Genomic DNA, 27,696 nt, shown 5'->3' with positions numbered 1-27,696 from the left:
TGAAGGGGGGCCACTGTGGGGACCAAGGGGGGGCACCGTGGACAGTGGATAGCGTCTGAGAGAAGAGTTGGACGGCTGAAATGGAACAGAGGCTCCAAGGTGGCCCTGGCTCTGTTCTGGCCCTGGTAAGGTGGTCCAGAGGGTGGGCGGGGTTGAGGAGAGGGGCGGGACCAGATGGTGGGCGGGGTCGGAGGATGGGCGGGGCTGCTGTGAGTGGGCAAAGTTGATGGGGCGGGGCCAGAGAGTGGGCAGGGTCGATGGGTAGGCGGGGCCAGCGGGTGGGCGGGGCTAAAGGGATTCTTGGGGTTGCTGTGAGTGGGTGAAGTTGGTGGGGCAGGGCCAGAGGTTGGATGGGGTTTGGCCAGGTTGGCAGGGCCAGGAGAATGGATGGAACAGGTTCAATGGGCAGTGCTCAGTAGAATATTATAGGGCAGCGGAAGTTTCGCCTTGAGTCAGAGTCATGTGGTGCAGTTGGGAATTTTGAGCAAAGGGACAAACAAGGTTTACACAGGCATGTTCCAGAACGTTCCCTTTAACTGTAGTAAGCTCATATGGCTAGAAGGAAGCTGTGACTCCAAAGAAAAGAGGCTGGAAACAGCCAATAAATAGTGTCTTGTCATCCCTGCCCTGAATGAAACCCCCAACAGGGTTCCCAGGTTTCTGTCACCAGGTGCTGGGCAGCACCAGAGGGCAAAGAATGACCCAGGGGTACTGGGAAGGGTTGACAGAGCCACATCACAGCTAGAGAGTTCTGAATGACCCTCCAGTTCTGTTTCCCCCCATTGTTCCATCAAGGCTCAAGAGAGGCTAGTGAAGACAGCTGGGAATAGTGGTCCTCAGTGAGTCCCCAGCTCTCCACCCTCCACATCCACTCCTGCAAACCCCCACATCACTCACAAACACCTCCACACCTGCCCCACTCCTCGGGCACTCCCCAGCTGCCTCCTCTCAGCCTCTCTCAACCTTCCTCTCATCTGCCCTGTCTGTCTCCACATGCAGCACTCCCCCTCTCCCCCCGCCCACCCACACAAGTCCTAGCTGCTCCCCGAAGGCCTTTCCATCTGCTCTGCTCCTGGCCACCCAACTCCACACCCACCCCCGGCACCAAGTCCTGCTCCTGGGATGTCTCCTTGGCCTGTCCTGTGCCCCTACCCACCCTGTCATCATGTCCTGCCAGGTCCGTCATGCCAACAATTCCCTCCATTATCTTCATGGAGAAAGCCCATTGACGGGCCCCCTGAGATTCATATGCTGAAACTAATGTCCACTGTACTCAGTGGCCTGTGGCCATTTTGCAGACACGATGGCTGGCGGGGGAAGGGGTTTATACCCTGTAACTTGTTCTTCTCCTCCCTGGCAGGGCCAGGAGAGACTCCCCCTCCCCTCACCAGTGCCACCACCCACCCCCAGCTCACACGGCAGCCCTGGGGCCCTGGGAGGTACAACCTGGTTTGTGGGGGTTTGCAGTAGCAGCTTACTGAAGACACCCCTTTTCCTCCATGACTGTGCTCAGACTGCCAGGCTGAGGGTCTTCATGGAATGGGGGCACAGGCACCCCAACATCAACTCTGCCCTTGGGAGTCCCTCATGACCCTAATCTTCCTTCCACCCTCCCCCAAACCCTGGCTGAGTCTGTCCCCTCCTAAGTGCCACTGAAGAGCCAATGAGGACCCGAGAACCCCTGAGTGCATCTTGGACCCCTTCCCCTCCCTATGCCTGCCTCCCCTCTGTCCCGGGCCACCCCCCCCCCCCCATCCTGCTCCATCTCCCTCTATGGCCCCTCACAGCACAGCTTTTAGGAAAGTCCAAAACTTGGAGGACGTTTCCATAATTGAGGGAACTTATCTCCCATCTCTCTCCTCTGCACCCCTGGGTGTCCCCGTTAGCTCTCCTAGGGCTATGGTGATCCCGGGGTCCCAAGCACACCCCACCCCAGCTCTGAGTCCATTGGCCCAGGTCCTGCCCCTTTCATTCTGCACAGTCATCAAGTCAACCTTTGTGCCAAGAGGACCTAGTCGAGCACTGTGGTTAGAAGGCACCGGGTGGCCTCCAAGGCCCTGTGCTCTGAACCCAGCCCCATCTGCCTCTCTCCTGAGCCTTCGAACACCGTCACACGCGCCTACTTGTATTTCTCCCACCCCAGGGTCTGCACCACCTCCCTCTGTCTGTCTGTCTGCAAGTCCTTCTCAGCTCAGCCCAGAGGAAACCTCCTCAAAGAAGCCTTCAGGAGGCCCCCCTAGCAGATGAAGTCCACTGCCTCAGCTGTGGACAGCTCTGCCCTCAGCCTCAGGACACCACCCTGGGCTCGCGTTCGGGAGACCAGCCACATCCAGCCCGCGCCTAACTTGTAAACAGCATTTTCCTGGGACACAACATGACTCATAGGCTGGTCCACTCTCGCGGTCAGCGCCTGGAGGGATAACGGGAGCCGAGATGGTGCAGGGCTGCAGCGCTGCAGGCTTCCCTGGAGGCGCTCGGAGGGCACTGCGCCCCCTGCCGGTCGGGAAGAGTCCTGCAGCAGCCGGCGCCCTCGGGTGGGTTGGAGAGGGTTCTTGCTTGCGGCTGTCCCGCGCGGGTGCGGGAGCGGGCAGCGTGCGGCTCGGAGGAAAGCCCTTCTCTCTCGGAGCACGCCTCAGTCACGGCCAGACTTGCCCAGTCTGATGCTTCCTGAGCCCAGCCTTGAGCCTGCTGCTCCTTCTGCTGGGGCGCGGTTCCCTGGCACACAGCGATCACTGCGCTCCTCCCAGGTTGCATGAGCAGCAGAGCTTGAGGCACTGAGAAGTGCTCCTAGCCCCCCACTCGGGGTCCCTTGCCTCCCAACGGCACCCCCTTCCTCATCACCTAGCGAGTCAGGCTTAAAAGCGCAAGGAGGCTGGGGCTGGAGTGATGTACAGCAGGCCTTGCACGCAGCCAGTTTGGGTTCAATCCCTGGCACCGACATGGTCCCCCTGAACCCTGCCAGGAGAGGTCTCTGAGAGCAGATCCAGGAGTAACCTCTGTGCCAGGTGTGGCCCAAAAACAAAAACCAAAATCAAATGTTCAGATTCCAAAGACCTGGTAGGTGCTGTTCTCAAGATTCCCAGAAAGGAGGCCCAGAGAAGCCAAGTGACTCATCCAAGAACACACAGCACGTGCTGCTGGGTCAGTGCTGGGTGCAGAATCTCAGTCTCTGTCCCCTGATCCAGGTTTTTTCCCTGCAGTAGGGCTGCTGCCACTGGCTCAGGACTGTCCCCGGCTCCTGGGGTGTGGCCAGGAGGGAAAGATAGTTCCACAGTGGCTAAGAGCTGCCTCCCCATCACGGCTCCGCTGCAGAGTTGGGGACGCAGCCAGCTGGAAGGGGTGAGGATGACAAATGAACTGGGGCTCCCAGGACAGAATGCTCTGGTCTGGTCAGAACTGCCCATGCAGGAAAACAGGAAATGGTACCGTCAAGCCACCTCCCGGCACTGCAGGGAGGGTGGGGGGGGGGGGGGAGATCAGCCTTGCCTACAGGGATGCACCAAGGAAGGCTGTGAGAAAACAGACCTGTCCCGGCACAGAGGGGGGCTGAGGGTCTTGAGCATATCAAGCCACCCCAGAGACATTGTGAAAATACAGGTGCCTTCCGGGTACCCGGTTCCCCGAACCTTATCCAGCCAAGTGGACATGTGGTCCCGGGAACTGGCACTGAATGTGACCCAAATGCAGGTGGTCAGAGCAGGGTCTGAATCCCTGACCCCATTGCCATCCAAGGTTTGCGGGAGCAGCGGGAGCACCTCTAGGCATGCGGGTTTAGAACCTCAGCTCCGGGGCTGGATAGATGGTACAGGGGGAAGGGTGCTTACTCTGCACACCACTGGCCTAGGTTTGATCCCCCAGAACCCCACATGTTACCCTGGCACCACCAGGAGTGATTCCTGAGTGCAGAGCCAGGAGTAAGCTCAGAACACTGCCAGGATGCCCGAAACCAGAATGTGTGCCCTCCACCCCCCATTCTCTCCCTCCTCACACCCCAGGCCCGGGAAACGGCTCGGGTCTTCTGCCTCCCATGAACACCCCATTCGGCCAGCCCTGGTGGAGACAGCAGCGCTGACTCACGGGCTACCCCAAGCTTCTCCGCATCTGTCTGCAGAGGCCTGGTGACGAGGCTAACCAGCAGCTTGTCCGCGTGAGACTCACGGCACAGCAGACTAGGACACAGGGCACGTACCCGGCTCAGGCCTGGCACCAGCACCCCAGGCCCACTCGGGCTCTGGGAACAGACAGCAGACTAGAGGAGTCTATCCCCCAGGAGCCGCGGATCTTTGTCCCAGGAAATATGGGCCCGTCCCCTGGGAACTGCAGGCCAGGCCCTTAGGGACCCAGAGGCTGTGGGAGCCGCTGACAAGCAGTGCCCATGCCACTGGCATGTCCCCCTCTCTGCTGAGACCCCTTTTCTCGGGCCTTCCCTTCACCCCCATGCCCTGGCCAGCCTCCCCACACAGTGCTGGCGCCAGGAGGACCGAAGCACACTCAGCCCTGATGGGAGATGGGCCTCGCGGAGAACTCAACCCCACTCCCCTCCTTCCCCGCTGCAGCCGCCGGGGCCGGCTCCCTGGGAGGGGAAGGGCATGTGGGCCACTGACCCACACTCGAGCCCTCCCCGCCCAGCCCCAAGGGTTCCGGAGGAGGCTGCTCACCCGCCATGAGCAAGCCCTCCCCAGGGAGCAGAGCACATCATGGTAGCCAAGGGACATTCGGGGAGACCAGGGCCAGCCTGGTCTATGGCTGTGGTCTATGAGGAGAATGGGGCAGGGGCCACACCTCAGTCATCTCCTGCCTCACAAATATGAGGCACATGGGTGCCAGGGGGCACAGCTGGACCTCAGAAGGGGGCAAACAGACACAGGAACCAGGGGCTGACCGGGCACCTCAACAGGCTGGAGGAGGGGCGCGGGGAGCATCTCACAGTAACATCTGCTGCAAATGCCTCCATGGCTGCAAACCCAGAGGAACTGTAAGGTCCAGCCCCAGAGAGACCCCCCCCCAATTGGCCCCCCATGAGACCAGATGCGTCAGGCATAAACCATGTTTCTTTCTGCAGGGCTGGAAGGGGGGTCACAGAAGGGGACCAGTGGACAGAGGAAGAAGAAACCTCCCGTCCACCCTGGCAGACTCAGGGGCGCCCAGACCCCATAGCAGGCTGGCTGGGGTGGGAAGTGCCTGTGCCTCTCAGAGTCACTGTCCCGCCCATCCTCCTACCCCTCAAGCCCAGTGTGCAAGTCTGACCCCTCCTCCTCCAGGGGCCGGCAAGCCCGGGTACCCCTGACCACCCCACCCCCCTGCTGTTCTGCAGGGGACAGCCGCAGGGTTGGAGGTGGCAAGGCTGCGCTGGGCCTGAGACCTCTTCGCAGGCTGCTTGCTATGGGATCAGGTAAGGGGACAGCAGGCAGCTGTGGGCAGGTGTGTAGCTGAGGAGGGGAGGGGCTTGGGGCGGGGGCTCTGGGGATCGCCAGCAGAGATGGAGCAGCCACCTGGGACAGGGCACAATGCCAGAGAGCGGCTAGAGCTCATATTTGCAGGGTTTGGTGGGTGGGGAGAGAAAATGTGGGCAGGTAGGAGGGGGGTGAAGAGAGACTCAGACAATACAAAGGGCCCGCAGAGGGGGCACAGGTGTCCTGGGGGTGGGGGGTTCTGTGGTGTTTGCACTAATGAGGGCGGTGCTTCACTGAATCCCCAGGACCCCTCGATCAGGAAGTGCATGAGCAGGGCCAGATCCACAGTACAACAGGCAGGGCGCTCGCCTTGCATGCGGCCAAACTGGGTTCGATCCCCAGCATCCCATATGCGCCCCTCTGCCCCCCCCCCCGACCACCGCCAATAGTGATTTCTGAGCGCAGAGCCAAAGTAAGCCCAGAATACGTATGGCCCCCAAACAAAACAAAACATGGAAAAGACCTACGTGCAGAGAAGGGCTGGTGACCTGCTCTGGGTGCATACAGGCCCTCCCTGCCCGTGAGCACAGAGAGGTGGGAGCACCCCATGGGAGGCTTCCTGTGAGAGGGGCCTCTGCCAGGGGCTTGGGGGAAGACGTGGGTGACCGGCTGGCCCAGGTAAACTTCACAGCACCCTTTCCAACACTGCGGGTCTCTGCCTCCCTGTCTCCACCGCACCCGGTCCCCTTCAACCGGGCCCTGTGGGAACAGCAGCCCCTCCTGCCTAGATTTGGGGGTGCCCCCTTTCTAACATGGTTCCTTTGGCAGCAATGGCTTTGAGTGGTAAAATACAAGCTCCAGATTGGAGGTAAGGATCCCCTGAGCAGATAAACGAGTCACATGAGCAAAATGCTCTGAACAGACATGAGACTCGGGTTCTTTCTTGGAAGCGCTTCTGATCCCCACAAAAGAAACTGAAGTCATTTTCCTGGAAATGGCCTGAACTCAGAACCCTGAGCCCTTCCCACCATCTGGAATCGTCCTCCATGAGCTGCTGCTGAGTCTGAAGAATCAAGTCTGGAAAGAGATGCCCTCAGGACACACAATTTCTTGCCTCAGTCGTTTTGCTTTAGTTTGGGTTTTTTTTTTTTCCCTTTCTTTCTCTCTCTCTTTTTTTTTTTTTTTTTTTTTTTTGCTTCTGGGTCACATCCGGCAATGCTCAGGGGTTACGGGTTGCTCCTGGTTCTACACCCAAGAATTATTCTTGGCAGCGCTCAGGAGACTGTACGGGATGCTGGGGACTGAACCTGTGTGCAACGCAAGCGCCCTACCCGCTGTGCTCTAGCTCCAGCCCTGCGCTCGCTATTTCTGGTGAAGGTCAGGCTGGGATGGGGCAAGAGCTGAGGGGCAGCCCCTGGAGTAGGACACTGATTCCCGAGGGCCTGAGCCCCCCACTGCGGCCACCTCCGATGAGTTGTGGAGTGCACGCAGATGTGGCCCAGTCCAGCTTCAGCCTCTCGAGTCGGGGGCCCAAGGGGCTGTGAGGGAACAGCCTGGCTCAGCTCCCCGAGGCTCATTAGAGGAAGGTGAATGTTGAAGAATGTCAGAGCAGGCAGCTCATTAAGCCCACGGAACTTAAAAATAGTGAGGTGCTCACTCCTGGGGGGCAGGGAGCTGGGGACTGGCATCCCAGCTCATCACACCAGCGGCAGGAGCAGCCACCTGGGGTGTCCGTACCCCTGGGAGGAGTCTGCTCGGGGCTGCGCCAGGCAGTTTGGGGAGCGGGCACTGGGAGTGGCCCAGCCAAGGCTAACGAAGGTGAAGGTGCAGGGGAGAGGTATGGAGAGGCTGTGAGGGGAGGGGGGTGGCCCGCCCGGCCTTACGGGGTGAGTCGGTCTCTTCAGAGCCACCCTGGGTATGCACTGAGGTATCCGACGCCCCGCGGTGCCCGGGACACACAGAGAAGAAGACTGCAGTGGCTGCTTCCCGGATGTCACAGCACAGCGGGGTCAACCCCTGCTGAAGGTCGGGCACGCGCTGGGCCAGCACCCACACCCGCGGCCTCAAGGGTGAGCTCAGGCCCTGCTGTCCAGCCCAACTCCTGCTCTGCTCAAGAAGTATCCCTGGATAAGGGATGTAACAGCCCTGAACCCAGAGCCCCTCATTCATATAGGGATTATAATGAAGGGCAGCCAGCCGTGGAAACACAGAGAACAGGGTTTAATTGGAGTTAACTCAGAAAGCAAAGGACACCAAGGCCAGAGTGATAGAACAGCAGGGAGGGTGTTGGCCTTGCCTGCGGCTGATCTGGGTTAGATCCCCAGCACCCGATATGGTTCCCTGTGAGCCAGGAGTAAGCCCTTAGCACTGCTGGGTGTGGCCAAAAAAAAAAAAAAAAAACAGAAAACAGAGGCCAGAGCGATAGCACAGCAGGTAGGGCGTTTGCCTTGCACGCGGCCGACCCAGGTTCAACCCCCAGCATCCCATATGGTTCCTTGGCACCTCCAGGAGTAATCCCTGAGCATTGCTGGGTGAGACCAAAAAAGAAAAGGAAAAAAAAAAAACAGAAAAAAGACAAGGAGGGGAGGGAAGGGGAGGGAAGGGGAGCGGAGGGAAGGGGAGGGGCGAGAAGGGGAGGGGAGGGGGGAGGATGCCATTCAGGAAGAAAGCTCAGATGGCTAGAGCACCTGCTTTACATGCTGGATCCCTGGCCTCCATCCCCAGCTCCACATGGTCGCCGGAACATGACAGGGAGCGAGCTGCAAGCACAGAGCCAGGAGCAGCCCCTGCACACCCTGGGCTGTGGTTCAAAGCTCCATCACTAGGTGTACCAGGCCGGGAAGATGGCTCAAAGGACTGTGGCACACTCCCAGCATGCCTGGGGTCTCGGGTTCGAGCCCTGACACCACAGGGTCCTTCCAGCACCACTGGGTGTGGCTCTGGTGGCCCTCCAGCACTGCATCCCCTGAGCACGGGAGAGCCAGGCCCCACCCCCAAGTATGCCATCTCCCCTCACAAGTCACTCCCAGGTCTGTACACAAGAGAAACATCCTCTTGAAAAAAAGCCCCAATGAATGCCCATCCTGAGTCATCCAAAGAGGAAGAATCCCCAAGGTCCATCAACTGCTGGATGAACCTGTGGTCCATCCACACAGTGGACAGTCACTCAGCAAGGAAGAGGACAGCAGAGCTCTGCGACCACAGCCCGACCCGCGGAAACATGGCAGGAGCCCCCAGAGATCCACATACGTGGCCCGACTTTGACTCTCCGGAAGAGAGCCACCCAGAGTCGGAGTCTCCAGTGGCCACGGCAGAGGCAAAGCTGACTGAAAGTAGATTTCACTGTGAAAATGCACTCAGGCACTGCTGATGCCTGAATTTAGGGTCCATGGACTTTATCTCCATGATGTTCTTTAAGTCAAAACTATAAACTAAGTGGCCATCTTGCTGGCAGAGAAACTGCCTAACTCCACTTCTCCAAAAGAACATGAGGGGCTGGAGTGATAGTACAGCGGCCTTGCCTGCAACCAGCCTGGGTTCTATCCCTGGCACACCGTATGGTGACCTGAGCACTGCCAGGAGTGATTCTTGAGTGCAGAGCCAGGAGTAACCCCCGAGCACCGCCGGGTGTGACCAAAAAAAAACTATATATATATAAAAAAAAAAGAACCTGGTATTTCCAAACCTTCCCAGGTAGACTGATTTGGGCTGAGAACTCAGGGGTCTTCTCAAATAGGAGTAGGCAGAGTCCCCTTTCTTCCTGAAGGCCCAGCAACCTGTAGTCACACCCCACACCCTACAATACAGAAACAGCCCAGCTTACAGCCAAACCTCATTGATCTGTCAAGCTACCAAACTGTTCCAGATCTATAGCTCCTGGACCATGTGGCTGTGTCAACTTCGTAATTAAGATACCTCCAAACTCAAAGTACTGTCGGGCCAGTAGGACCACAGCAGATCTGTGTCGAGCACCAGGCTCGTGAGCCTCAACGGTAACACCGAAGGCTCAGCCGGCACCAACCAGCACAGCAGATCCCCAGGCAATGACTTCAGTGTCATGTGAGATACAGCAATGATCACAAGTTGACTTTTATTGATCTAAGTTTTGATAATTCCGCTTGCCTCTGTGTTGAAACAAACAATATGAAGTAAATTTATTTGTATCTGCAAGGGGGATAGACTGGGGTGCTGGGGGGTAAACTGGGGACACTGGAGGTCATTCTGGTGGTGGGATTGGTGTTGGAGTATTTAATGCCTGAAACAACTATATTATGAGCAACCCAGTAAATCACGGCATTATAATAAATATATATATTTCAAATTATGGGCTGGAGTGATAGCACAGCAGGTGGGGCGTTTGCCTTGCATGCGGCCGACCTGGGTTCGATTCCTCCGTCCCTCTCAGAGAGCCCGGCAAGCTACCAAGAGTATCCCACCAGCACGGCAGAGCCTGGCAATCTCCCCGTGACGTATTCGATGTGTCAAAAACAGTAACAACAAGCTTCACAATGAAGACGTTACTGGTGCCCGCTTGAGCAAACTGATGAACAATGGGAGGACAGTGCTAGAGTGCAGTGCATTTTAAACTATAAAGGAAGTGTCCATCGCAACTTCAAGATGAGGCTATGAGAGTCGGAGAGAGATGGGGCGAGTGCCCCAAGTCTGACTCGTAAAGGGTCTTGGGCTTGATTCTGGCCTTGGGCCTGAGATCTTATTGACCTCGAGGCTCGGGGCTTATTCCTGAAGCTTCTGCAGAGATTCAATCTGTCTTGAACTGGTGGAGATCGGGCCAATATCACAGGAGCCACCACCCCCAACACCCCCACACCCCCAAGGAGGCCACTTGGCTGTTCTATGTTTACCCAAGTCCTTCGACTTCCAGAGGGGAGAGATCTGAGGTCAAGGCCAAGGATACTGAGCTGGCCACCACAGACTGGTGACCCACATGGACAGCCCATGCCCAGCCCCTCCTTCAGGAAGACGGGAATGGGCAGATGGGATGCAGTGGACTCGGGGCATGAGCTCATGGCCAAGTCTGAGGTGACCTTGGCAACCCCACTGCTGGGGCTCTTAGCACAGTGACCTCTGGGAGGAGTCTCTGAGGAGGGTGTGAACAGGGCAGTCTGACCCTGAGTCACTGATAAGGAAAGTGGCATCCGTGGACTCTGCTGTCCTCCCCCGGTGACCAGCTCAGGACTCTGTGTCCCTGCGTTCCTGGCGGAGGACCCGGATGCTATTCCCTGGAACTCTTGGCCTAATTAGCAGCCCGGCAGTGTTAGCTGGTCAGCTGGCTTCAGCGTTCACCTCAGAAAGGAGACAGGAGAAGGGGGACAGTGCACTGTCTCTCCTAGGTTTTGACCACTGTGACAGGAAGGTCACAGGCTGACTGGTCCCTTCTGGACCTCCCTGCATTGAAAATAGCCTGAACCTTGCCTGGGCGGGGGGCAAAGAGGTTCCCGTGTGTCCCCGAGGCCAGTATACAACCCAGTCTGTCTGGCCTCTGGGCCAGCGGCCCCACTTGGCAATGTTCTCTCACCGGCCCACAGAGGACTACGGGGTGACCCAGAGTTACCATCCTTTTCCGGGCAACTGAGGAAACACAAGCCCTGAGTGACCCAGACATCGCCCAGAGGGGCCCCGACAGGAGACATCCCCGGATTCAGCCGTTTGTGCAAAGTTCGATGCCAGACACCACAGCACCACAGCACCGAGGTAGCTGAGGCATGGCCCTGAGCAGGCCAGCAGCAACTTCATCTGTGCCCAGATGCCATAGGTGAGGGCAAGGGGCATTGTCATTCTCCTCCTTTCAAAGAGATCACAAGGTCCAAAGATGGGGAGACCTAGCTTACTTGGGGCAAGAACTTCATGGTGGTTCCAAGATTCTTATCAAACACAGCCAATGGGGGCAGGCAGTACAGCGGGGAGGGGGCTTGCCATGCTTGCAGCCAACCTGGATTCCATCCCTGGATCCCCATATGGTTCCCTGAGGCCCACCAGGAGTGATCCTTGTTGCAGAGCCAGGAGTAAGCACAGGCCCAGAACACAAAACATAGTCAAGCCTTGTCCCCGCCTCCCCCCAGGCTTGGGGGCTACCTTCTTAATGCCTGTTTAACTTTTGTTGGCTTATTTTTGTTTCGAGGTCACACCTGCCAGTGCTCAGGTGCTACACCCAACTCTGTAGGGGTGAGGGGAGGGGTGGGCAGATGGGGGATTGAAGTGCTCTATGAGGAAACAAAGCTGGGGCTCGAGGATGCAAAGTGAGTGGTCCAGCCCTCTGAGCCATCTCCTGGCGCCCTTTCTATTTTAAGGAGGATCATAGAGCCAGAGGAAGGGACGGCATGTAAGGAACTTGCCTTGCATACATACCCTAGTTTGATCTGAGAATCATATATGCCCCCTGAGTACCACCAGGACTGGTCCCTGAGTGCAGAGCCAGGAGTAACACCTGAGCAGAGATGGGTGTGGCCCAAGAAGGAAGGAAGGAAGGAAGGAAGGAAGGAAGGAAGGCAGGCAGGCCATAATAACACTAGCTATGTCTCCCAAGAATTGTGTGCTCTTAGAGCTTTATAAATATATTAATACATTAAATCCTGATACCAACCCTATGGCATACAAATGTATTTCACTTAAAGATGAGGAAACAGTAACATCAAGTGCTTAAATAACTTAGCCAAAGTCCCATAGGAATTGGGCTTTGCAAGCATGCAATGGTCCTGGCATCCAAGTGCCCCCCTCCTCACCCCATACACCAAGGTCCCCTGACACCCGCAGCTCAAAACACAGCAAGTGCCGGGGGTCAGCGGGCGGGGTGCCCGATCTCTGAGGCACCAGCTGCCCATAGGTCCTTCCTCGGCTGAGCAGTGGGAGCCACTTGACGGCAGGGGCTGGGGAGCGGACAGCCTGGCCCATGCCCACTGTGGACAAAGCTCAGAGACACGCCGGCCCTGAAGCTGGCACCGCTGCAGCACCTTTCCTGGCAGGCTGAGAGGGGCCGGTGCAGCATCCTCCTCCTCCCTCCATCCCCTCTAGAGCAGCCTCCAGCCCAGCGTGGGGGACTCCACACTCCTCCCTGGGTCAGCAGGCAGCCCTGACCTCCAGAAACGCCACTGTGGGTTCTATGGCGGGCCACCAAGCCAGTCCCGGCAGAGGACCCCCCTTCCTCACTGACAACTCCTACAGGGGAAGTCCCTCCTCGCACCTTACCCCCCCCCCACTTCACGCTACAGTGCAACTCCCCACCCCCACCTTGGTCCAGGGATGCTGGTGCCTCCAAAGGCACCTCTGGTTAAATGACCAAGAAGCTGCCTCACGTTCAAGAATTCCATTCCAGTGGAGACCTTGGTCCTCCTCCTCCCAGCCCCTCCAACCCTCTAATTAAACACACACACACACACACACACACACACACACACACACACACACATACACACACACACCCCAAAGGACACAGGAGGAGGAAAAAGAGCAGCCAAAGGGACAGATAACCAAACAAAGGCAGGGAAAATTTGCTCACTGCCTCTCCTGACCTGCCAAGGACTTTCTCCACCTCTTTCGCTGGGCTCCGGGCCCAGCTAAGGAAGGAAGCGTTTCTCCGAGCTCCTGCCCAGCCCTGCCGGCTCTCTGCTCAGCCGGCCATCTGCTCCAAGACCTTTCTGCAAAAGCGTCCAATGGCCCACTTCTCCAGGGAGATACAAACTGGGGGCGGGGTGGGGGGCAGCACTGAACAATAGGGGTCTGAGATGCCCCCAAGACGCTCCCTGCCAGGATCCTTCACTGCATAAACCCCGGAATCCTCTGCAAACAAAGAGCTCGCACCCCACCTGCCCGGCATCCCTCCCACGGCCCAGACTTCAGCTCACGCCTGGCTATCGCTCTCTGTGTTGCCCAGCAGCGGAGGCCTGAGGGGCCGCCACTGGCCTGGCTGCGGACCTGACCTTGCTGAGTTTGTGTCTTTGCTTTCCTCTCTAGTCTCTCTCGTTGGTGGGCTGGCTGGGTGGCGGCTGACACAGGCTCCCAGCAGAGGGAAGCGGGCGGGAAGAGCCCTGGGCACCGCTCACGTGTTCCTTTCATTTCCCCAGACCTCAGTGTTGGGGTCAGTACAATGGGAAGGTTGGTGGCCAGTCTCCCGGCCAGATGGTCCTACCCAGGACCACGCTCTTCCTGCAGCCACCTAGGCACTGTGCCCAGGCTCAGGCGTTATTCCCTTTTGATCTAGTTCTTAGACAATTAGGCAAGGGGGGTAGGGGTTAGGGTACGAAGGGTTGGGTGCTTGCTTTGCATGCGGTCCACTCGAGTTCGATTCCCGGCATCCCATATGGTCTCCCCAGCACTGCCAGGAGAATTCCTGAGTTCAGAGGCAAAAGGAACCCCTGAGCATGACCAGGTATGCCCTGCCATCCCCCACCCCCGCCCCAAAACTAAAAGTGAGGCAGGGGGCAGCGTGCAGGCGTCTGCCCACCCAGCCATATCCTGCAGCGTCATTAGCTCACACAGAATCTCTGTGGGGACCGAGAAAGGGGCTCATCTTGGGCTCCCTTTGGGGTTTTGGCCGTGACCTTAGCTTCATTTCTTTCACACACACCCTCCCGACCCTGCCCCCCAGGTATCCTTCCTCCTCTTATCGGCACTCAGTGCTCTGGCTTTATTTTGCTGGGTCTATTCATCCATTTTCTGGCCTATGGCGTGCACTCCAGGGAGCACTTGAATTCCAGACAGTGAGACTGCTCAGTGCTCGTGGGGACGGGGGGCAGAGAGGCTGGAATAACGGGCTGTGAATGCGGGTGCAGCCCCATCTCTCAGGCTGTGGTGCTGTGTGACCCTAGCCTGGAGCTTCTCCTCTCTGAGCCTGAATCAGAATCAGACACTGGGTGCGAAGGTCCCTAAGACCCTGTCGGTGCCCAACACTGGGTTGTGCCTGGCCCCTCTGTGTGCCTGTTCTCCAGGCCCTCCTGGGCAGCTTTCCTCCTGGCCCACAGTGCAGGAAGGCTGCCCCAGCTTCTCTTGGCTTCCCTGCCTTTCTCTGGCAGATTCCACTCCGCCTGCAGTGCCCAGCCCCCGGCCTACACCCTCTGCAGGCCCCAAGGAGCAGTGCATGCAAATTCCTGCGGCCACAGCCCGGAAGAGGCTGCAAGTGGCCAGTGCTTTCTGGGAAACCTGAGGGCGGGAAGGACCTCAGGGCTCGTGCTGACCCCACCTCTCCCCCAAGGAGACCCTCTGGAATGATGCAAAACCTCAGCAAGCTCTTTCCTTATTTTCTTTAGTTTTTTTTTTTTTAAATTTGTTTATTATTTGGGGGCCACACCCGCAGTGCTCAGGGCTTGCTCCTGGCTCTGCACTTGGGAATGACTCCTGGCAGTGCTTGAGGGACTATACAGGATGTCCAGGATCAAACCCAGGTCAGCTGCATGCCACGTCCTACTCACCGAGAGATCTCTCCGGCCCCCAAACTCTTTCCTTTGCAGCATTGGTTCACACTAGAAACTCTCCCAATTGCCAGGAGTTTTCTATCAGTTATTCTCATGTGATCTTCATCAGGTCCCTGAGATGTCCGTTATCTTATCCCCACTTGATGAGTGTAACAGCAAGGCTCAAAGAAGTTTGGTGATTTGCCCAATTGTTACACAGCGAATAAGAAAAGAGTAGCAAGGGTGGGGAACCTGGGTCTGTCTCTCCTACCCCTGACTGAGAGAGGGTTGAAGGCCTTTCCCTCAGCTGTCACAGGAGAGTGAACCCCAAAGGACTCCAATAAAACACAGACTCTACACCCCAGCCTCAGCGAGGACACAGTCCTCAGGGCTGGGAAATAGCAGGGCTTTCGTGCACAGAAACCAACCTTTTACTGTGAAGAAACAGGCTCGTAGGGGTACAACTTGCCTGAAGTCACACATGGAGTCAGGGCACCCCTGGCTCTGGTGTGTGTGTGTCTGAGGGGGGTTTGCAGTGGGGAGGGGCCCCACCTGAGCCAGGGTCTGGCCTCTCCTGCTGCCTTCTGTGTGGGCCCGCAGGAGGGAGGCCCCTGGCTCTGGGAACCCTGTCCCATCTCTCGGACCTGAGCATCAGTCCCTGCAGTCACGGCCAGAGCAGGGCCCAACAGTGGGCAGGGTCCCCAGTCTGGCCTGGGAAGTCCGTGCTGCGTGTTAATGGGGCTGTTGATGGACAGGAGAGACAGGCTGCTCGGAGACCTGAGTCCAGCCTGAAAGCCTCTCCCCTCATCTGCCCCTGCTCGCCTGCACACGCTGCTGTGCCGTCCACTACCAGGCTCCTGTGTGCTCACCCTTCTCCGTGGCACAGACAAGCAGGGAGGAGGCAGAGAAAGTTCTCAAGGTCACAGGGCTGTGGGTTGGGGCCCCCAGGAACCCCCCGCAGGGTGCCACATTCCATGGGATATTTTGTCTTCAGATGTTCCCACTCTGGGGACTGGGGTTTGGGGAGGGGGATGCCTTAGCAGCGGCCCCCCCCCACAGCCATGCAGTCCCCTCCCTGGAGCCTCCCGCGCAGAGCTGAGGGGCTGTGGGGCTGGAAGTGATGGAGTCCCGCCCTCTCCACCAGCGGGCAAGGAGGGAATGCAGCCCCTTGCCAAGGTCACACAAGGTCACACATGGGGGGGCACAGAGCCAGGGCCGACTCTCAGTCTCCCCCAGGAAACCGGGGACTCTCCCGCCAGCCCCTTCCCGCGGCACAGCGAGAAGCTGTTCCCCCTCCTGGGGACAGAGTCGCCCCTTGCTTTGACGTGGCCTGTGAGCTGCCTAGTGAGGCGCTCTGGGGACCCCAGGGAGATCCCTACAGCCTCCCTTCCAGGGTCCCAGCTGAAGACAAGCAACCCTGCCTGGGGGCAGACCTCAGGGGCCCCTTAGTGCGACCTCAGGAGGTCCTTAGCACCCTGCCCTCTGTCCCTGGGAACTTGGTGGCAGGAAAGGCTCTGGCCGCTGCAAAGAGAATGCACAGACTCAGAAAGCCAGGCCTTTGCCCCCCAGGCAGCAGACATTCCCGGAGCGCCAGGGAGTCTCCGCCAGCCTATGGGATGAGGGCAAGCTACAGATTTTCCCAGGGGCTCCATGACAGGAGAAACCAGCTGGTGAGGCAGAACCTCGTGGAACTGCACAACAGATCACCCCCCCGAAGGCCCAGGCCAGAATCTTCAGGGGCCCTAAGTTCCAGGCCCCCCATTTTCCAGATGAAACTGATGAGTGCAAGGCGGAAGTGGACTATCCAAGGTCATGGGCGGGGTCAGAGTGATAGACGCTTAGATGCTTCCCGATTCCCGAATGCCAGCGCCCCTCTGTCAAGCGAACCCTGTGCTCCCTTAGAGAGGCCTTCTTGCAAGGACAGCGAACCCGGGTGCCCAGGCTCAATGCCGCGCGCCAGTCGCTTCCCGCCGCCCCCTCCGCCCACCCCACCCAGTCCCCATTCCCAAAGGGGCCACCAGGCCCCGGGACCCCAGGTTCAGAGATCCGCAGCAGCTAGCCCAAGGTCACACAGCAAACTGAGCAGAGCATGCGCTCCGCCGTCTGGGGGTCCCCTGGCCTGCGCCCTCAGCTGCGCCGCTTCCCGCACCCTCGGGACCCCGCGGCCCCTCCAAAGCGCTGAGTCGCGGCGCTTGTAGGAGTCTGAAAAAGTTTCGGGGAGATGCTGGGGCGAAAGGTGGAGCTGCCCATCCCGGCCCGGACGGCTGCGACAGGGTGTGGGGGCGGGGGACGTAGGGGGCGCGGTTGGGAAGCGAGTTCCGCGCGCTCCACCCACGGCCCCCCCGCGCACCCCACTCTGCGCCAAGGGCTCCTGAGCTTTCACAGGGGCCTTCCCGCTCCCCCCTGCCTTCGGAGGGAGCCCCGCACCCACTTTCCTCTGCACACCCACTTCACCCACCCGCCTCCGCGCCTCTCCCCACGGGGCCGGCCGCACGCGCTGGAGCTGCTGGCCGCGCCCCGAGCAGGGGGACTCAGCCCCGGCCTCTCAGCTACTCCCCGCGCGGGTTCCCGTCTCTCGGCGGGAAAAGAGAGGTCGAGGGGTTCCCCGGAGATCCGAGAGCATCCCCCCCGCCGGGAACTCACCGGGTTATTCCGACGCAAGGCGGCTCTCGGGGTCCAGCGCCCCACCTCGGGTTCCGTCCCGCACTTTGTTCTACCAGCCCCGAGCGCCGAGCTCAGAAAGTCGGGGTGTCCCGGCTCGGCTCTCCTGCGTGCGCCCGCGCGAGCCCAGGCCCTCGGGGTGGCCGCGGGGGCTCGAGGTGCGGCTCTGCTCGGGACGGGGCGTCCCTGGCCGGCCGCCCGCGCCGGGGGCTCCTCGGGGCCGGGGCGGAGGGCGAGGCGGGGCCGCCGTGGTCCGCTCCTGCACTCGCGGGCCGGCCGGCCGCTGCGGCTCCTAGCTCGCTCGCTCGCCCTCCCTCCTCTCTCTCTCTCTCTCTCTCTCTCTCTCTCTCTCTCTCTCTCTCTCTCTCTCTCTCTCTCTCTCTCTCTCTCTGCAGTAGTAACAACCTGCTCCGCTCCCCCGCCCGCCGATTGACATGCGGCTCACATCCGCCTGCACACAGTGCGGGCCGGCCCCTCCGAGGGCGATCCCCGCAGAGCGCACGCAGCACCCCCGCCCCCGCCAGCCCCGACGCGGGGGCACCGCGCGCCCCCCCCCCGCGACCGTCCCGACGGCCGGTGGGGAGGGAGGGAGGCGGGAGAGAGAGGGGCGGCCGGGGAGGGGCCGGTGGGTGCGACAGGAACGCGGTGTGGGGGACACGGGGCGCAACCTAGAGCCACCCTGGAGAAGTTTGGGGCGAGCCGGGCGGGCCGGCGCCCCCGGAGTCCCACGGGGTTCCCGGGACGATGCGCAGGCGTCCCCGCCCGCTCGGTGTCCTGCGACACTCCCCACCCTACGCCACCCCCCAGCGCTTCCCGGGCCTCTGGGGCGGGGACGGGGGGGAGGGGACCTCCCGGCAGTCGGTGGGTAGGAGGGGGCCGATTTGCTTCAGGGGAGACGGATGAAGGTTTTCCGGAGTCGGGAAAGGAGAGAAAAGGGAGGGCGCCAAGGAGTGGTGGAGACAAAAGGCTGATGGGGAGAAGCTGGGCAAGGTGTGGAGCCCAGTGAGCGCCTCCCCCACTCTCGCTGCCCCAGGGGGCGGGGTCCCCCTCACCCCCAGCTTCTTGGGGAGGGAGGACGGCGGCGGGACCCAGGTCTGCGCGCCCAGATTCTGGTGGACAGACCCTGGGACGCATCACAAGCTCGTTCTCAGGGCCCGGCCTGCACAACCTCGACCCCGTAGCTCGCCTACGCGTCCCGCAGGCCTGGAGGGGCAGGGGGGCTGCAAGCCGGGTCTCCCCCGCCCCTGTCCCCGCCTCCCCAGGACAGACCTCCCAGGTCTCACCCCAGCTTCCCCACTCTCCGCACACTCTCCCTGCATGCTGGGAGTCCAGGCGTGTTTGGGGTTCGTGCACAAAGTGACACCAGCCCCTAAAACCTTCCGTGCGTGTGGAGAGAGCTTCCCGGGGGTTCCCGGGGCTCCCTGGTGATGCACTGAGCCTGGCGGCCCCCGGAGTTCCGGTTCCCTGCAGCAACGCCCCTCCAACTCCCCACCCCTTCCCCGCTGCGCCCCACTTTCCCCCTCACACCGCCGCACTCCCAGAGCGGCCACCGCAGTGCTGCAGCGCCCGCATCCCAGCCGCAGCGCGGGGCTGGAGCCGCTCTAGACGCAGCAGCCGCTCAGACTGCAGAAAACGCTGATTCAGGGATTTCCAGGCAGCAAGCCACGTGAGCCCGCGAGTGCTGTCCGCATACCCGCGGGCGTCTGGAAGGGTGTGTGTGCATGCATGCATGCATGCCTGCCTGCCTGCGTGTGTATGCATGTGTACATTCATGTGCCTGCATGTGTGCATGCACATGTGTGCGAGCACATGTGTGCATGTGCATGTTCAGGTCAAAGGACAGAACAGACTGTGGAGCCTCTAGCATTAGTCAAATGGAACCGAGGAGCAGGAGGGCAAGGTCAGGGCTGCAGAGGGCGCGGGGACCCAGGGATCCCCTGCACATCTGTCTGCCATACACCTGGGGAGACACCGGCTCTGGGAGAGGCCAGCTGGATGACGGGTCTACCCAGGGAGACCTGCCACCTTGCTCCACCTTTCCTCTTTCACCCTTTGGAAATCCTTTGGCCAGAAGGAGGGAGGTGGGAGGGAGCTTCAGGAAGGAGGGAGAGGGAAGAGGGAGAAGAAGGAGTAAGGAGGGAGAGGAAGGAGAGAGGAAAGATTGAGAAGAAGAAGGAGGAAGAGGAGTAGGGAAGGGAGAGGAGAAGGGAGGGGAAAGGGAGGGGAGGAGGAGAGGGAGAGAAGAGAGGGAGGATGAGGACAATGGAGAGGGTGGGGAAGAGGGAGGGGGTGGGGAAGAGGGAGGAGGGGGGAAGAAGAGAGGAGGGAGAGGAGGGCGAGAGAGAGGGCAGAGGGGGTGTGGAGGAAGAAGACGGAAAAGGGACTCCAGGTCAGCAGGATGGACTTTGAGGTTGACTGAGCTAAGGGTCCCAGGACACCTGACCTGTGGGAAGCTGAGTGAAGTGGACCCCAGCTCCGCCTCCTCCAGGACAGGAAACTCCCCAGGCCTCCCCCAGCCACCAGCCAGCAGCTCTCACTAGGAGAGGCCCTTGGGTGCCAGGGAGCCTGTGTTCTGTCTCCCCCACCCTTCCCCGCCACCACCCCCTGCCCCTCCTTGGGGTCACTGGCAGGGACAGAGCTACATCCGGGGAGAAGAGGGAGCACTTCTTCAAGGGGCAGCTGTGGCTTGCTCAGAGCTCCAGGGGAACCCCTAAAATGGGCAGTAACCCCTGGACCTTGGATTTCACTCGCTGCCCCTCAGATGCTGTTGTCACCATGCCCGGGGTGGCGGGGGGCGGGGGTGGGGGACACACTGGGCTGCAGTGCCCCTGAGATCATGTGGCAGGATCACACATCACACAGCAGTACCAGCTAGCATCTGGCATGTGGGGCAGTGCCAGGGATTCAACCTCAAGCCTTTGAGGCAGGTGCAGTAGCCCTGAGGCACCCCAAGGCCCTTCACCTGATCTCAACACCCCGGGGGGACGGTGTGACTCCTCACCCCCTGGAGCCTAGGAGGCCAAGGTGGTGGCTCACCCATGGTCCGCCTTAGAACTGGGCCTTGGACCCCAGGGGCTGATGTCCCAGAGCCGGCACGGGCTGGTCTGCGGGCCCAGCTCTTCCCTGCGTTGCTCTGACTCCCAGGGTCGCCCGTCCTACCTGCCTGGGGTACCAGCATTTCTCTGTGGCTGTTGTGTGTCCTCTGGACTCAGGTGGCACTGCCACTGCCCACGCCCACGGCCCTGAGGTACTCCCTCCCTCCACAGAGCCTTCGACTGGCTCGCCTCGCCATCCTGAGGGCAGTCCCTATGCCACTCCTGTGTGCCCTCGTCATTTCTTATTCTTATCTGTTCTCCCAGGGACCATGAACCCCAGGAAGGAAGCCCCCCACACTTTCCCATTCGACCCCATGGCACAGACTAACATCATGATCATGAAATCGTAGAGCTTCTGAGCTCGGCGGCCTGGACCCCTGGCAGTGCCACACAAACGCTGTGTGATCAGGAAGGGCTCAGAGTTGTTCCTGACGCCCCCTCACCTGCCCAGGCTCTGGGCATCAGCGGGGTCACTGGCCAGCGCCCTCCAGCGGAAATCAGGCTGGACCCTAATTTGTCAGCAGCTCTCCTCTCTGCCTTCATCCCCTATGTCCCAACACTCCAGCATCCTGCGTTGTCTCCTCTCCTCCCACCCAAATGCCTCCTGAATCCCACCTTCCCTGGGCTCCCACAGGCTGGCCCCCAGTCACCATGGGGCTCCCGTGTCCTGCCCAGGTTTTGCGGTCCAGAGTGGCCTCTAGCACTGGACACCAGCTGAGCCGGGAGCACCAGCAGCTTCGCCCACAGACCAGGGCAGGCCCTCACCCCTCTGCCAAGGAGATGATAGCGCCCGCCCCTGGGCACACCCCAAACCACAAAAATCCCCTCCTATGGAGCTGGTGCCCCAGGGCCCTAGCACATCCCCCTAGCCCCCCCTGGGGTTCAGGGGTGCTGGGGAAAGTGGGGACCATGCTGGGAAGGGCGCCTGGATGTGGACGCCCCTGACTTCCTGTCCCAGGACCTGTGGGGGCTCTCGGGCCTCAGTGCCCCCCAGCCCTGCTCCGGCACGCCCCCACTGTGCCTGGCCCCCAGTGGAGCTCCAGCCCCTGAGCCAGACAGAAGGGAGGGAGGGGCCAAGGAAAAGCCGAGAACAACTTCACCTTGACCGAGTTTCCTCCCCCTCCAGGCCTGTCCACACAGAAAAATGACTCTGGGCTCTTCCCTTCCAGAAACACAGGGGCCGGGCGCTGCTCAGCCTGAACCCTGCCCTCTCGCTGGCCACCATTAGTGCTGATGGACACGGCCTGCTCGCCCCCCTGCCGGCCCTCCCCCCTCCTCTGTTATGTCCTCCCCCCTCTTCTCAACTGAGTCCTCCTCCACCCTCCTCCCTCCTCTCCCCTGGTCCTTCTCTTCTCCCTCCCCCATCGCTCCCCCTCCACTTCCCAGAGAGTCAGCCCAGCAGCCTCGATGCATCTTCAGAGCAGTCAGCAGTGGTGAAAACTCTTAAACCCTGAGCCCAGCCTGAAATTCCCTCCTGCTAGGTGTGAATCCTGGCTCTGCCCAGAAGCACCAGCAGCAGCAGCAGCGGCATGGTCTTAGGGAGGTCCCATCACCTCTCCATTCCCATCTGTGAAATGGGAAGGAAAGTGCCCCTCACACCGTGCCCGAGTCCCGACGAGAGTAACCAGGCGTGAAGGTCTCAGCGCCTCTCAGGACCTGAGTGGCCGCCTGTGCAGGCTGGAGTTCCCTCAGTGCGGGTTGGGGTGGCAGGTCCATTGGCAGATGAGGAAACATGCAAAGAGCCCCCATTTCTCCCAAGCCTGAGCTCTGCGCCCTTGAGCGGCAGTTCACATCTGTTCAGAGTGGGGGAAGAAGTGGGTTGAGCTGAAATTGCTGTGCAGATGTCAACCCTGAGGGCAATGCTGGCACCCTTCTTCTGAGAGTTTCTTTACCCACGGGGACTTGGCAATGGTTCCCTGAGAACAAATTAAACTGTGCCTGAAAATCAGCTCCAGGCCTAATAAATGTACTAGGTGGTCCTTAAAGAGGTGATTTTGGGGACTAGAGACAGTGCAGGGGTGGGTGCTGGTCTGGCATACAACTAACTCTCCAGGAGTGATCCCCAAGCACAGTCAGGAATAAGCCATGAGCACTGCTGGGTGTAGCCAAGAAAACAATTTTTTTAAAGGGGAAAAAAAAAAGGGTGGGAGTAATAAGGGAGGGCACTTGCCTTGCACACAGCCAACCCAGGTTCAATCCCTGAGATCCCTGGGCTGGAGAGATAGCACAGCGGGTAGGGCATTTGCCTTGCACACGGCCAATCCGGGTTCGATTCCCAGCATCCCATATGGTCCCCTGAGCACCGCCAGGAGTAATTCCTGAGTGCAGAGCCAGGAGGACCCCCTGAGTATTGCCCCCAAACAAAATGCAAACAAACAAAAAGAGCAGGTTTCTGATCGGACACTGTCAGCAGACAAACCCACCAGGTGGGGGCTCTGTCCTAGTCCCACTCAACTCACAGGGGTAGGGAGTCTCAATCACTGAGACGCTCTCAAGAGCCATCACTTAAACCTCACACTTGACACTTGAAGGCCTTATTCACGGCTGTGAGATCTTCAAAGTGGCCTTCACCAAAGTAGGTGTGTGATGGGCGGGGGGCCAGGGGAGGAACCCTAGGGACCACAGAGCCAAGGGTGCTGGGAAAATGGAGAACCGGGAGAGGAGCAGGTACACAGGAGGCGGCCCCCGCAGGGCAGCTGGGAACAGTGGGGGTGCCAGGAGCCCGTGCTGGAACTGTCACCTGGAATCACAAGCCCAGGTGAAGCCGCACTCCAAGTCAGCTGTGAGGGGTTCCCAGACATATGCACAGCAGAGAGGTTCTGTTTCCTGCAGAAGTAGGAAGCTCATTGGCGCTAATGAGGTTCAAGCACTGAAACGATGGTGAGGTGGGGGTCTACTGTTTGCTGTGTGCTGGGCACAAAGCCTGAGGGTTTGTGTGAGTTTACAAAGTTAACATAACATGACAAAAGCTGCAGGAGAAATTGTTGCTCTTGGCCTTTTTTTCTTTCCTTTTTGGTTTGGGAGCCACACTCAGTGTTGCCTGGGGGTACTCCCAGCTCAGTGTTCATGGTTGCTCCCTGCAGTACTCAGGGACTTTGTGGTGCTGGGGATCCGTCCTGAGACTCCAGCCCGCTGGGGTACCTTCGTGCCCCACCCCCTTTCTTTCAGTGCCAGGCCTGGAACCCAGAACCTCACACATGCAAGGCAAATGCGGCTTGTTCTCAGTCCCACTCCACAGGCAGGAAGACAAAGGTCGGGATGAGAATGGCTCCTGAGTTGGCTCATCTGCAGAGCAGGAGGTGCAGGATTGGAACTCTCGTGGTTATGGGCTCCAGGGGCAGACCCTGAAATCCTTCTGCCTTGTGAATCACCAACCAATGTCAAAGGCAGGTCCTTCCACTCCAAAAAGCAATTGTAGAGAACGGAAGACCAGTAATCCTTACATCCCACCTTACCTCATCTGCATTGGCCCCATTGTACAGACAAGCAAACTGAGGTGCAAACATGTAAATTCTATGCCCAGGTTCACACTCTGGAAGTGCCAGAATCCAGAACAAGCCCTGACCTGAGGCTGACAGTTCACTCATCTTTGGAGGGGTGATGTGACTTTCCCAAGACTCCATGATTACCTTTAGAACCTCCCAGGCTGCTACAAACCCGGGCAAGCCGTCTTCCCTGCGTGCAAGAATAAATCTGTTCTGTCTCCCTGTTCTGGGCTTCCTCAGCCCCTGTAGACATTGGCCAGAGTCGCTGGTTGAGAGGGAAAGGGAGTTGGCAAGGGCTCAGTAAGGCTTCTTAGAGAATTCGAGAAGCCAAAATCATCATCATCATCATCATCATCATCTCCCAACAATGGGGATGTAGAAACTGTAGCCTGTTTACCTGTGTGAGCCTCCCGGCTCAGGTAAGTCAGTCCACACCTGAACCAGGACTCCAGCCAGCCCCAGGAGGCAGCTGCCTAAGGCGCCATCAGGAGCGCCACCAGGTGGCAGCTTCAGCGCCATCTACTGGTGAGGAGCATGCATGACAGGTGTGGCCGGTGTGGAGAGGGGGTTGGGTTGCAGAAACCCAGGTCTGGCCCGGCTCTGGTTAAAGATGGTCAAACAGGAAGATCCTGGAGTCACCTCCTCCCACAGGCACACTCAACCGACAGGGCATTTTCCCCTGAGAGGCACAAACCTCACGACAGGTCGTAGTTAGTGTGGCTGGGTAAGGTGCCTGCACACGACTGACCGGGTTTGATTCTCAGCACAGCCAGGAGTGATTGCCGAGCGGAGCCAGGAGTGAGCCCTCAGCGTCGTTGGGGTTTGTGGCGGTTGTTGTTGTTTGGGGGCCACACCAGGCAATGCACAGGGGTAACTCCTGGCTCTGCGCTCAGGAATCACTCCTGGCGGGCTCAGGGGACCAGATGGGATTCTGGGGAGCCAACCTAGGTTGGATGTATGCGAGGCAGGTGGCCCACCTGCTGCCCTATCTCTCTGGCTCCAGCCATGAGCATAATTGGGTGTGGCCCAGCTCCCTGACCTCCCAAAAACGAAGATAGAAAAAAAAAAACAACCTACAATGATTCCAAGGAAACTTTTCAAGCAGAGACCCTCTTGCCATAATTCCCAGCCCAGCACATGGCCCCACAATGGGGAGGAACCTCAAAATCCAGAATTTCTGCCTGAGCGAAGGGCTCACGCCCCACATCTGGCCCAGGCAGCTTAGTCCATGCAGCGGCGAGTGAGAACAAGCTCATCTATGAAAACGGCGCCCAGGGAGGCCGAACCGCAGCCCCTCTGCCCCGTGATACAATGGCAGGTTTACATGTGTGTGCATGTAGGAGTGTGTGTGTGTGTGTGTGTGTGTGTGTGTGTGTGTGTGTGTGTGTGTGTTGGGGGAAGGCGCCTATGCAGTGCTCAGAGGTCCTGGGAACCAATCCAAGTCTTTCTCGGTCGACCAGGCTAGGGGCTCAGTGGCGGGCCCAAGGATACCGTGCTGTTCGGAAACCGGGCAGTGCCCGGGATCTAGCGGAGTCAGGACCAAGTGGGGGCAGAGCATGCTAGGCTGTATCCTAAGCCATTCTCTCTCCCAGCCCCCAACAGCCTACTTTGAACCAGCTCTTGCCCCAAGAGTCCCTCCCTTCCTCCCACTCCAGACCCCAAATGGGGTGGGGGGGGAATTAATTGAGTGCTTGAGTCTTTTCCCTTGCCCAGACACAACCGAGTTTACTGGGGAAATTAGGGTGACATTGGTGCAAATAATTGAGTGTCTTTCCCTGAATGGTCTGCAGGCCCCGTTGCCTTAACCGCTGCTTAAATGGATGAGCTAATTAACTGAACTAATTGCTCCTGGGGACTAATATTTCCACAGTCACGTGGCCCGAGAATCTCGTTCCCCAAGAAGGCCGCCCCCTCTTCCTGTTGGACCAGGTTTCTGCTGAGCCTGCTCTCAGCCCTGTATCAGTGGGGGTGGTGTAGACCCCCTTTCTCCAAGCTCTGTCCACGTGCAAGCTCCACCAATTCACTCAGCCACCCAGCAGCTGTGCCTGGGCACACACGCACTCCATGTGTCAAGACACTACTCTGGACTCAGCGCACCCAGCAGTGAGCACAACCACAGAGAACTGGGCCTTTGTGGTGGTGCTGTGTGCTGAGGGAGATGGTCCCAACCCTGCGCATCCCCACCCCAAGAAGGGGTGAGGCCTGGTGCTACAGGACAGTCAGGGAGCTCCTGGATGGCTTCCTGGGGAAAGTGGCACTGAACCAAGGTTTTAGGCTGGACAGAAACCAAGCAGGCAGAGGGGAGGGAAGCGCAGCTCCGGAAGCCGAGAGAGGATCCCAGCTCAAGCACGGTGCTGGTGAGAGCGAGAGCAGGGGGCGGGAGAGAGACTGTGGGGGGCAGCTGCCCAGGACTCTGGCTGGATGAGCTGAGGAGGCATGTGAGTCAGCAGTCACCTGTAGGGTGAAGCCTTGCAGGTGAGGGTGAGACCCTGGGCCAGTTCAAGGGAGCTGGAGCGCCGCCCTGCTGGACAGTCCATTTCACAGCCAGCCTGCGGCCACTTTCACAGCTGCTTTGCTTTTTACTTATGGGGCCTCATCCAGTGGTACTCGGGGCTCCTCTGGGCTCAGTGCTCGGGGCTGCTCCTGGAAGAGCTGGGGGAGGGGGATTGTGTGTAGCCAAGGATCAAACCTGGGGCTCCTGCATGCAGGGCTCATGTGCCAGGCATCTGAGCTATGTCCCTGCCCGGTCTGCTTTTGGAGTTCAGTCACCGGAGTTCTGTTTCCTTTCTCTCCTGCAAACCAACAGCTGATAAGTACCTGCGAATCTCCAGTGACAAGAGTGATTTTGATTCAGGCGCAAGGGAACGCTTGACAGTCAGCCGAGCTGTGCTGTCGTTCACGGGTTTCTAGTTGTTGGGCCCTGTGAGATGGATGGGGGAGGAGCTCGGGGAAGGCAGGCAGGAGCCTGCCTCTGCGCACTTTCCTCCCAGCACTGTCCTTCCAGGGAAAGGAGTGTGCGGGAGGGGAGCAGGGAGGGACCTGAGAGACCCTATGGGCAAGGCTCGGAAGATATTTCCTCCTGGGTGCTGTGGGGAGCAGTGTAGGCAGAGAGGCCCAGGACAGAGGGCAGTTAAGGAGCCCCTCTTGGGCAGCTGGGTCAGAGTGGGTGTGGCTTCCTGTGAGTGGGGGAGAGTGGTGTGACTTCCTGTAGGGGGAGAGTGGGTGTGGCTTCCGGGTGGGGGGGGAGTGGGTGTTGCTTCCTGGTGGAGGTAGGTGGAGTGGACATTGACTTGCTGGTGGGGGCAGCAGGACAGGGCTAGGAGGTTTCCTGTAAATAGAGAAGGCTGAGCCTGGGAGAAAGGGTAGTGGATGAGTGTGGGGTGCTCAGGAGAGGAGAGAGGCAGTCTGTGTGGACATCAGGGGGACTGGATGAGACAATAAGAGGTTCTGGTGAGAGAGGTTTTGGGGCACACACACATGACCATGCACATACACATGGGACACACTCATTCACACACGCATGCACACTCAACATACACTCATACACACACACACATGGATTGAGGAGAAAGGCAGAATGGGCAGGTAGGATCCTGATATCAGAAATGCTAGGGCCAATGTGGAAGGCCACTGTGGCAGAGGTCCTGTGACTGCTCTC

At 59.3% G+C, this 27,696-nt stretch overlaps 1 protein-coding gene across 2 annotated transcripts in view; it reads right to left on the bottom strand.

Annotated features, from left to right (window-relative positions):
* The window catches only part of SYT2 (synaptotagmin 2), a 95,730-nt gene that overhangs the window by 18,400 nt on the left and 49,634 nt on the right, over positions 1-27,696 (bottom strand). The window contains exon 1 of one of the 2 annotated variants that reach the window (XM_056110655.1): positions 17,441-17,769. The exons of the other annotated variant lie outside the window; for it this stretch is intronic. The gene's annotated coding sequence lies outside the window, so the exon portion shown is untranslated. Of the gene's footprint in view, positions 1-17,440; positions 17,770-27,696 lie in introns of those variants that run through there. 2 annotated transcript variants of the gene reach the window in all.

The sequence above is a fragment of the Sorex fumeus genome, unplaced genomic scaffold, assembly GCF_029834395.1.
Source record: "Sorex fumeus unplaced genomic scaffold, SorFum_2.1 ptg000010l, whole genome shotgun sequence".
Taxonomy (NCBI): Eukaryota; Metazoa; Chordata; class Mammalia; order Eulipotyphla; family Soricidae; genus Sorex; species Sorex fumeus.
This window is presented reverse-complemented; position numbering and strand designations above follow the sequence as displayed.